Genomic DNA, 10,000 nt, shown 5'->3' with positions numbered 1-10,000 from the left:
GAAGGAAGAAGATGCTTATAGGACAGAGGTGTGAAGGGGTGGTGAGAGAAGCATAGTAGGAGAGGAAAAGTAGTAGTAGTAGTAGTAGTAGTAGTAGTAGTAGTAATAAAAAAACAGTTATAGGGCAGAAGTGATGGGACAAGTAAGGAAATAGGGGAAGTAGTAATAGCAATAGTAATAGTAAGAAAAAATGGGAAATAGAACCAATAGCAACAGTAATATAGTAAAAAAAATATAAATAAATAGAAATCACAGAAGGGAAAAAGACAGTAATACAGCAGAAATGTGATGGGGGGGAGGGGGAGGGAAGGGTGGTGGGAGATGGGAACAGGGGAAGAGTGAGGGGTGTTTAATGGGAGGAGTGGGCAAGGTAGGGGGATTGTAATGGCAGGGGGGAGGGGGGCGCTGATTACTGGGAGGTTTCTGGAGGAAATTGAATTTTTATCAGATTTTGCTACTTAGATCATCAGGGGAAACGTGTGTGTGTGTGTGTGTGTGTGTGTGTGTGTGTGTGTGTGTAGGGAGAGATGGAAGCAGAGGGTAAGACTGATTCTCTCTCTCTCTCTCTCTCTCTCTCTCTCTCTCTCTCTCTCTCTCTCTCTCTCTCTCTCTCTCTCTCTCTCTCTCTCTCTCTCTCTCTCGCGCCATTCATGCACATTAAAAAACAGTCTTCTCTTTATTACCTTATATGGAAAAAAAAAGTAAAAAAAAAAGGGGGGAAAAATATTCAGCGCTTAATGATTCCTGAAGACAACTTTTTCAATTTATACTTTTCATGCACTTTTTTTTTCTATTCAAAATTTTTACGCTCAATTTATTTTTTTTTCTTACGCTCTCTATTCATACACTTCTGCATCTCATTGGAGGAATAATATTTTTCCTTTCTTTTTTTTTTTTTCTTTTTTGAGATTACTGTGACTTATTTTCTTGTTTTTTTTTATTTCTTAGTTTTCTCTATAAAATTTTTCAGTTTCCCTTCTCTCTTTTTTTTTTTTTTTTGCGTTTTATTCCCAGTCGTGGTTTTCCTTTGATGATTTTTTTTTATATTTAATTCATTAGTTTATTTTGATATTGTTTTCATCTTACGCAGTTATACACTTTTTTTCCCGTTTTATTCAGGAATGTTCTTAATTACTGTGATTTTTTTTTATTTCTTCATTTATTCGTCTTCTCTCACGTGGTCTTGTTCATAGTGTACAACCGAACACATTTTTCATTGATTTCTCTCTCTCTCTCTCTCTCTCTCTCTCTCTCTCTCTCTCTCTCTCTCTCTCTCTCTCTCTCTCTCTCTCTCTCTCTCTCTCTCTCTCCTAATGAACAAGCATGCACTATTTATTTTTCTATCATCCTTCTTCATGTTTTGTCACAATTTTCATCATGCAATCCTTCACATTGACATGTAATTCCGCCTTTTCTTTTTCTCTTATACAATCCATTTTAAATTTTCTCATGTCCTTATAAATGATGTACAACCAAACACTGTCAATTTTCCTTTCACTTTTCATTGAGTCTCGCCACACAGTTCCCGTGGACGAGGCGCTTCTCTTTGGCTAGGTTTTCTTGAAGGAAGAGGATTCGGCATTTCATCCTTGGTGGGTCTCTGTAATCGAGCTCGACTGTCTTGATTCACGGTGTCAACATCACTTCCCTGGGCTGCGTGTGTGTGTCTGTGTGTGTGTGTGGTAGGGAGGGAAGAGAGAGTATAGGATGAAGGGCTGGAGGAGGAGGAGAAAGGAGATGAGAATTGAACTGATAGGTGGGACAAGTGAGAGTGAGGGAGGAGGAGGAGGAGGAGGAGGAGGAAAAGAAGAGTATTTGTAGTCCCCAGCCTCTCAAATTGTGATGGTGTTGTGAGGGTTTAATAGCACCTGACTAGCTTTGGTATGTGGTGATGACCTTTTTATGTTGACGTGCTGGTAGTGACGGTAATAGTGGTGGTGATGGCTCTGATGAATACAGCTAATGGTGAATGTAGTAGTTCTGGTGGTAATGGTGATTGGCTGTGGTGAGTGGTGGTGAGGTGGTGTTGGTCGCTCGCTGCCTTCGCGCACAAATTTCCCTCGGTGGCGGCGGCGGGAGTCGGCGGGGGTCGGCGGGGGGCGGCGCGGTGTCGGGTTCCAGCGGTAGTCAGTGTGGACGGACGGGTTGGCGGCGCGGGTCAGGCTGCGGGGGTTCCCAGCGAGAGGAACATGTGAGGCGCCACGAGTCACGAGGAGCTGTCACGAGAGGAGACAAGGAACCGCTGTAACTCCCAACCCTGGTGACGCTGGTGACCTTTCCGCCGCCACGCCCCTGGGACGCTATTATGTCGCGGTGCTGGATTTATAGACACGGGGACAGCGACGCCAACTCTTGAACCTCTGATAGACGCCAGTGACACCAGATTCGTGACTGTGATACCTTATCTTAGTGACACAAGCGGTATGTCCCCCGTCACCTAAGACACTTGCAAGGCCACAAAGTTGACAACCAGGTAGGAATCACTAATTGTGTTATGCCTTCAGGAAAGCACTAATGACAGGTAAGGTTGAAGGACTTTGAAATCAACACCTGTTTCATCGTATTGGTACGTAATAACTCAAGAGGTTTAACTGTTTCCCCCTCGCTGTACTAATGAATTAATGACTCGAAGCTCTATTTTTCCGTTACTCGAGCCATTTCTAGCGCACTCTCTGTCAACTCTTTTATAAATTACCTTCTGTATCGTTCTCATGACTTCCTCTCTGATGGCATGACTTTATTCCAATTTAGCTGTTACTTCACCGATTAATGCACTTCCAAATTCACTAGTTTTCGGTTCTTACGTGACCGCGATAAAGAGTCAAGTTGCTGGAATTTTTGGAGGGAGGAAACTCGAAAACCGTGCATTGTGTAGATTTTGTAGTGAGATGTTCTCTCTCTCTCTCTCTCTCTCTCTCTCTCTCTCTCTCTCTCTCTCTCTCTCTCTCTCTCTCTCTCTCTCTCTCTCTCTCTCTCTTCCAAACTCATCCCTGCAAAGCTCACACAATCGCAGAACGAAAAAAAACTCGCATCACGAAACTTTACACACACACACACACACACACACACACACACACACACACACACACACACACACACAACTCATCATCGACGTTTTCGAACTACAAAACAACAACAACAACAACAATAACAGCGAATACTGAACTTGATGGAACGTATTTCACTATTAAATGCATCTACATTTTAAACCTTGAGAGAGAGAGAGAGAGAGAGAGAGAGAGAGAGAGAGAGAGACGTGGCTTTCGACAAAATAAAGATGAGTCGACAGGCGGAGTGAAGCAGGTGTTTTGGTCCGTTCGAAACTCACAAGCGAACCTGGACTTTCCCGAAATGAAGCTAAAACACTGAGGCATCGAAGCTTCGGAACCCATGGCGGACCGATTACTACTGCGCTCGTGGATGTACATTTTCTCGTTTTTTGTTCGTCTTTTTTTGTGTGTGTGTGTGTTTTTCTCTTTCATTTTTAATCAAAGCGTTGAAAACATGTATCCAAAAGTACCAGCGTTGCCAGTGAAAATACCAGTATTGCATTTCATTTCCAGGCAGCGAGGGATCAAAACTCATAAGGGTGAATGTTTATCCGGCAGGCAAGACGAAAATAATAATAATAATGATAAAAAAAAGATTAAAAAAAAAAGAAAAATCGTAATGGTGGTTGTATTTAACTTCTTTTGAAAATAAATAAGGAATAAGGTTAAGTTATGTGAAAATAAATGCAGCGGTGACATTTTACGCTACTTTTGCTAGTTTGGTAGTGGAAAATAAATAAGAAAATAAGATTAACGGAAAAAAGAAGTTGCAGTGGTGACTAAGTTTATATTTGCTGGTTTAGTAGTAAAAAAAAAAATATATATATATACGGAAATAAAATTGTAGTACATAATTCTAATCCACAGTACTTTTGCGGGTTTGGTAGTGAAGAATAAAAAAGGTAAGATCAAATTGCGCAAATACGTAAAGAAAGTTGTAACAGTGATTGTATTTTACGTTATTTCCCCGCGTTTGGTAATGAGGGGGAAATAAATCAAGGGTAAATGACTGGCAAAACTATTTTAACATGTACAAAAAAAAAAAAGTCTAATTGCGGCTTAATTTAACTTTATTTATGTGTTTGTGATGGAAAAAATATTAAGACCAATTATGATGGAATCGATAGAGAGAAAAAAGAAACTTAAATCTGTATAACGTCGCTTATGCTTCTGGTAATGAAAATAAATAAATAAATAAATAAATAAAGGCAAAATTTTAATGGCGACTTGAAATTTGTAGTGAAAAATAAATAAAAGATAAATAATGACTTAATAAGTAATGTTTCTAGTGCCGTTCTGATTCACTTTTATTTTCATTTCCTTTGTGCATTTAGTAGCAAATAAATAAATAAACAAAAAGTAACGATCCAGTAAATAATACATCTATCTCTTCTATTCTAATTTAATTTTATTCACATTTCTCTTAAACGTTTGGTAGTGAAAAGGAAATAGAGACGAAATGATTAAGTAATTAGTCAAGCTATCAATAACCATATATATATCTATCTACTTATCTATATTCCAATTTTCTTTTACTCCTATAACTTTCACGTGTTTGGAAATTAAAATAGTAATGAAAAAAATATAAGTAAAATCGAAACAAAGGCTTCCTAAAAAACTACATTGTATTTTCCCGCCCTTTACCTGATGACGCAATAATTAACATATCTACCGTGTATCTTTCCTTCCACTACCTGGTGACGCAATGACGCAACGAGCCTACAGTATTATCTTCCCGTCCATTACCTGATGACACAGCTCTTTGATCCTTCCTCCGCCATGGTGGGATGTACACTAAAGGGCGGATCAAGCCTTCCTCCCATCCTGATCCCACCGCCGCGTGTTACCTGCTCCCTCCCACTAATTAACCAGCAGGTGAAGCAAAAATCGCTCATTATCTCAGCCGGACGAGGGGAAAAAAGTCAAAAAGAGGCTGTTTTTTCGTATATATTATTTGGTGGAAATGCGTCTCTCTCTCTCTCTCTCTCTCTCTCTCTCTCTCTCTCTCTCTCTCTCTCTCTCTCTCTCTCTCTCTCTCTCTCTCTCTCTCTCTCTCCTTTGCACTCATTTTCCTATATGTAATCCTACAATACTAACATCCATCTGAAAAAAAATAAAATAAAACAAGAAAATATGAAAAAAACATACATATCCATTCATACAGGCAAGAAAACAGACATACATCTACATACAGACCTACAGATCGTCAAACAGATAGATACATAGCCAGACAGAAAATATTTTAAACATTTTCTAACGTAATTTAATACAACCTGCTCTAAATTACGTATATTTGTTTATTTTTTTTCTCTCTCTCTCTCTTTTCTCTTTTCTCATTCTCCCCGACGATTCACAAGTTTGAATCAAAAGAAACGCAAAACTTTCCAGTAATTCTCTCGTTTTCTCGCGCAAACTTATCGTATGAACACAGACAGACGCAAAGACGGACAGACATACAAACGGAAATTTATTACTTAAAATTCACGTTCCTTTCAGAAGAGAAAAATGTTGTTTCATGCGAATAATACAACAGTGTGTGTCAGTATTTTATTTATTTATTTATTTTTTACTTCATTGCTTTGTTGTTGTTGTTGTTGATGTTGTTGATATTATTATTATTATTCTTTTTAATTAAGTAATTTGTTTTATTTATTTATTTATTTATTTATTTGTTTGTGTATTATTTAGTTTTCCCGTTCGAGGGTGGAGGGGCTGCCAGTGGCCATGCTAAATTGGCGCTTTTAATGAACTAACAACTGCCAATCAGAGAGAGAGAGAGAGAGAGACCTTGATTTTGTTTTACCTTCCTCTCTCTCTCTCTCTCTCTCTCTCTCTCTCTCTCTCTCTCTCTCTCTCTCTCTCTCTCTCTCTCTCTCTCTCTCTCTCTCTCTCTCTCTCTCCTCTCAGGTAATGGCCAATAAGGGAATCAGATCTCATCACCCTCTCATTTTAATGTACTTAAGCTTATCTTGCTCCTTTGCCTCCCGCTAATTGATACAGGTGAGAGGAAGCCGTGAAAGAGCAGCCATGTGTGTGTGTGTGTGTGTGTGTGGTGGTGGTAGTAGTAGTAGTAGTAGTAGTTGTAGTAGTAGTAGTAGTGGTTGTTGTTGCTGTTGTTTTCTTGTCTTGTCTTCTTGTCTCTGGAAGTTACAGGCAATAGTTTCAGAGAGAGAGAGAGAGAGAGAGAGAGAGAGAGAGAGAGAGAGAGAGAGAGAGAGAGAGAGAGAGCAAACCAATAAGAGCAACTTTCTTCCTTATAATCTTGATGGCTGGTCAGTGAGACTCCTCCTCCTCTTTCTTCTGTTCCTCCTCCTCTTCGTTTTCTTCTAACTCCTCCTCTATACTTCACCATCAGTCCTTTCCATCCGCTCCATCTCTCTCTCTCTCTCTCTCTCTCTCTCTCTCTCTCTCTCTCTCTCTCTCTCTCTCTCTCTCTCTACTCTCTCTCTCTCTCTCTCTCTCTCCATTCAGTTTTTCAGTCCCTCAATTAATTTCGGATTTATCGGACGATTAGATGAAATGTGTGGCGCTTCCACATGAGGTAAAGCTGTTTTTTTTGAACACCTCACATGGCACACGCTTCCTTGCCTTCCCTGCGCCGCCTCTCAATGGGTGGGGGGGGGAATGAGGGGAGAGTGAGAGAGTTACTGATCTCCATGTATTGTGTCTGCATTTCCAACATCAGAAAATAAGGGAAGGTGAAACGAGTCTTTAGGTTTGCACGTGGAGGTCCCTTCTAACGTAACTTTTCCTAACCTGCCTGTGTTTGTTTGGTCGTAGGTTTCATCCTTGTTTGGTTACAGTGAGGGTGATGTGTGTTGTTTGAAGGGCGGGTGTGATGTGTTCTTTTGTTTGGTTTGGTTTGGTTAGGTTAGGTTGGATTAGGGTACGTTTGGTTATCTTAGGTCTGATTTGGTTAGATTAGGTTTAAGTTTGGTTAGGTTGGGTTAGGTTACGTAGGGTTAGGTTACGTAAGGTTGGGTTCGCTTGGGTTACGTTAGATTAGGTTTCGTTTAGTTAGGTTTGGGGTTAGGTTAGATTAAGTTATTTTACATTTGGTTAAGTTAGGTTAGGTTAGGTTACTTCTACCTGTCTGTTTTAGGTGAAGTGACTCGATGTATTTATGTGGTTTTCGGGAAATGTCAAACGTGGGCGTTTTAAAAAATATGTGTTTAAATATTTGCCCGTAGTTTTGAGAGGCAACAAAAGGCAACAAAAACTTTTAAAAACAAACCTGTTCACATTCCTGGGCAGAAAAAAAGGTGCATTTTATAGACATTCCCTAAACAGTCATGGGAACTTTTTGTCGAATCTGCACACAGCTTTGTCCCGGAAACTGTATAGATGCAGACCATTGTGTTGAGATTGGAGGCGGCTATGGGTGCGATGGCGAGTGGGGTGGAGAGTGATGGCACCTGGGTTGACTCTGAACAGGCGTGGTTGGTAATGTCCTGGTGGCAGTTTAGTCAAGTAATCCCCCCACCTCTTACTTATAGGAACTGCCACGTGTAGGCCTGATCATTTCTTGTAGATTCTTTATTGTTTTACTTTGTTTTGTGTTTGTCTTCAATATTGAGTCCACCTTTATGTTGGTAGTGTTATAAAGTCACAAAATCTTAGAGCAGATAGTTTGTGTGTTTGTAAGTGTGTGTGTTACTCCTATTATTCTTTGCATTTTTTTGTCTTTTTTTTCTTTCTTTTCTCAGTCCCATCTGTTCTCGGTCTTCTTATAAAACCTGACAGTTGATCAATTTCCACCACATCAGATTACGTCAGACTGAGACAGAACGCTAAGCACAAAGGAAGCGACTGGTGCGTTTCGTGATGACTGCCCTCCCTCAGTCTTAGTCCTCTACTCAAGCGGTGACAGTCTTACAGATAACTGATACCTAGTTGATTCTTAGCATATCAGAGAACATAATTGGTGTGTTTCTCGTCAAATGCTTTCCTTCAATCCTCGTCTCATCATCACATGTTGAAAAAAAGAAAAAAAAATTAATAGATTCTTATGTGCTCAGAAATCTTGAGACTCTACACTCCCATACTTAATTACCACACCTGCCCACTGACCGTTTGAGTAAGCATAGAGAAAAACGCTAAACATTGAAAGAAAGGCCCGTATTCAAAAACTGTTTCCCCTTTTCATAAAGTAAAAAATCTTACCCATACGTCACTAGAATTCATAAAAAAACAAAAAAAAAAAAACATTGAAAACCCGCGCAGCTTCAACTATAGAGAAAGTAGTGGAGATCCAGAGCAGAAGTATTTCAGAATATAAGTGAGGAATGTTACTCAACTACTGGCATTGCGTGACTATGGTTCTCCCGTGACCCATTAAACACCTGGGCATTACCGCGCCAGGTGCAGGATTGATGTGGCCCCAATCTCTTGAGTCAGTGATCCGCCTCGTAAACTACCTCGTTTAGTGGCTGCTTCTCGTTAATAATGGTGGTGATGATGATGATGATGATAGTGGTGGTGGTGGTGGTGGTGGTGGTGGTGGTGGTGAGGAAAAAGAGGCATTTTGTCTTGCTTTAGGATGTGCTAGGTTGTTCTTTGATTTTTCCTTTTTTTTTTTCCTTTTTTTTTCCTTTTTTCTTTTTTTTTTTTTTTGTGTGTGTGTGTGTTTGTGTGTTTGTTTTAGCTTTTGCTCTGGTGGAAACGTAGATAGTTATATGATGAAAAGGAGGAAAGAAAGAAAATAACAACAACAACAACAACAACATTAATAATAATAATAATAATAATAATAATAATAATAAGAAGAAGAAGAAGAAAAAGAAAGAAATAGTATATACACTTTCAACAAAGAAAAAAAAACAACATAAACAGATAATACTGAAAAAAACACACCACTTAAAAAAAAAAAAACAAAAAAAAACAGATATTCCAGTAACAAAGCAAACACAACAAAGCAAAGCGCCAATGTCAGGTGTGTACAGGTATGGACAGATGTGCCTTGAGGATATGGGAGGGGAAGGGGAGCAGGTGACGAGGTGAAGCCGGGAGGGAGCGAAGGGGACAGTACAGGACGTGGGAATAGAAGAGTCGTTGTACAGTTTTTCCCCTCGAGACTGTAGTTAACTTGTATCTTGTTATCTGTATACAGTGGTGGTGGTGGTGGTGATGCTGGTGGTGGTGTAACAGAGAGAGACAGAGGGAGAGAGAGAGAGAGAGAGAGATCCATCTAACTTTTTACCTTCCATCCTTCCTTCCTTAATTCCTTACTACCTTTCTAACCCTTCCCCACCATACCTTCCTTTCTCACCTGTCCGTCCTTCACCTAATCCTCCTTCAGCACTTCTCACCTTGAAACCCTTAATGAGATGAGTCAAGGTATCACGAAATTAAAGACAAAAATAGGAACTCACAGCCACTAAAGGAATTCTGGGAGGGAAGAAACAGATTTTTTACGTAATTGTTTCTGAATACAGGTAAGGGTAAGGGGGGGGGGGTGTGGAGAGATAAGAGGGGGGAAGGGGGAAGAAAGGGGAAATAAAGGAGAGGATGTGAAATGAGAAGGAAGGAATAAAGGGTATGTTTTCTCTCTCCCTCTCTCTCCTCTCTCTCTCTCTCTCTCTCTCTCTCTCTCTCTCTCTCTCTCCTCTCTCCTCTCTCTCTCTCTCTCTCTCTCTCCTCTCTCTCTCTCTCTCTCTCTCTCCTCTCTCTCGCTCTGTCACTTCTCACGTCTACAATGCAATATTCACGCCCATTTATTTGCCTGTTAATTTCTTTTTTCTCTTTTTTTTTACTTTTTATTCTATTTCCTTTCTTTTTCATTTATTTTTTTCCCCTGGTAGGTCGTTTCGTTCCCGTCACTCTTTCTTTCTCTCTGTGTTGTGTTCAATTTCTCTCTCTCTCTCTCTCCTCTCTCTCTCTCTCTCTCTCTCTCTCTCTCCTCTCTCTCTCTCTCTCCTCTCTCTCCTCTCTCTTAGTTAATCTGTTCTATT

At 40.0% G+C, this 10,000-nt stretch overlaps 1 protein-coding gene across 3 annotated transcripts in view; it reads left to right on the top strand.

Moving 5' to 3' along the window:
• The window catches only part of LOC135093734 (uncharacterized), a 63,385-nt gene that overhangs the window by 43,091 nt on the left and 10,294 nt on the right, over positions 1 to 10,000 (top strand). Inside the window, exon 1 of one of the 3 annotated variants that reach the window (XM_063993277.1) lies at positions 1,783 to 2,473. The exons of the other annotated variants lie outside the window; for them this stretch is intronic. The gene's annotated coding sequence lies outside the window, so the exon portion shown is untranslated. Of the gene's footprint in view, positions 1 to 1,782; positions 2,474 to 10,000 lie in introns of those variants that run through there. 3 annotated transcript variants of the gene reach the window in all.

This window comes from Scylla paramamosain, chromosome 43 (assembly GCF_035594125.1).
Source record: "Scylla paramamosain isolate STU-SP2022 chromosome 43, ASM3559412v1, whole genome shotgun sequence".
In the NCBI taxonomy this organism is placed as follows: domain Eukaryota; kingdom Metazoa; phylum Arthropoda; class Malacostraca; order Decapoda; family Portunidae; genus Scylla; species Scylla paramamosain.
Note: the sequence above shows the minus strand (reverse complement) of the source record. Positions and strands in the feature narration are given on the sequence as shown.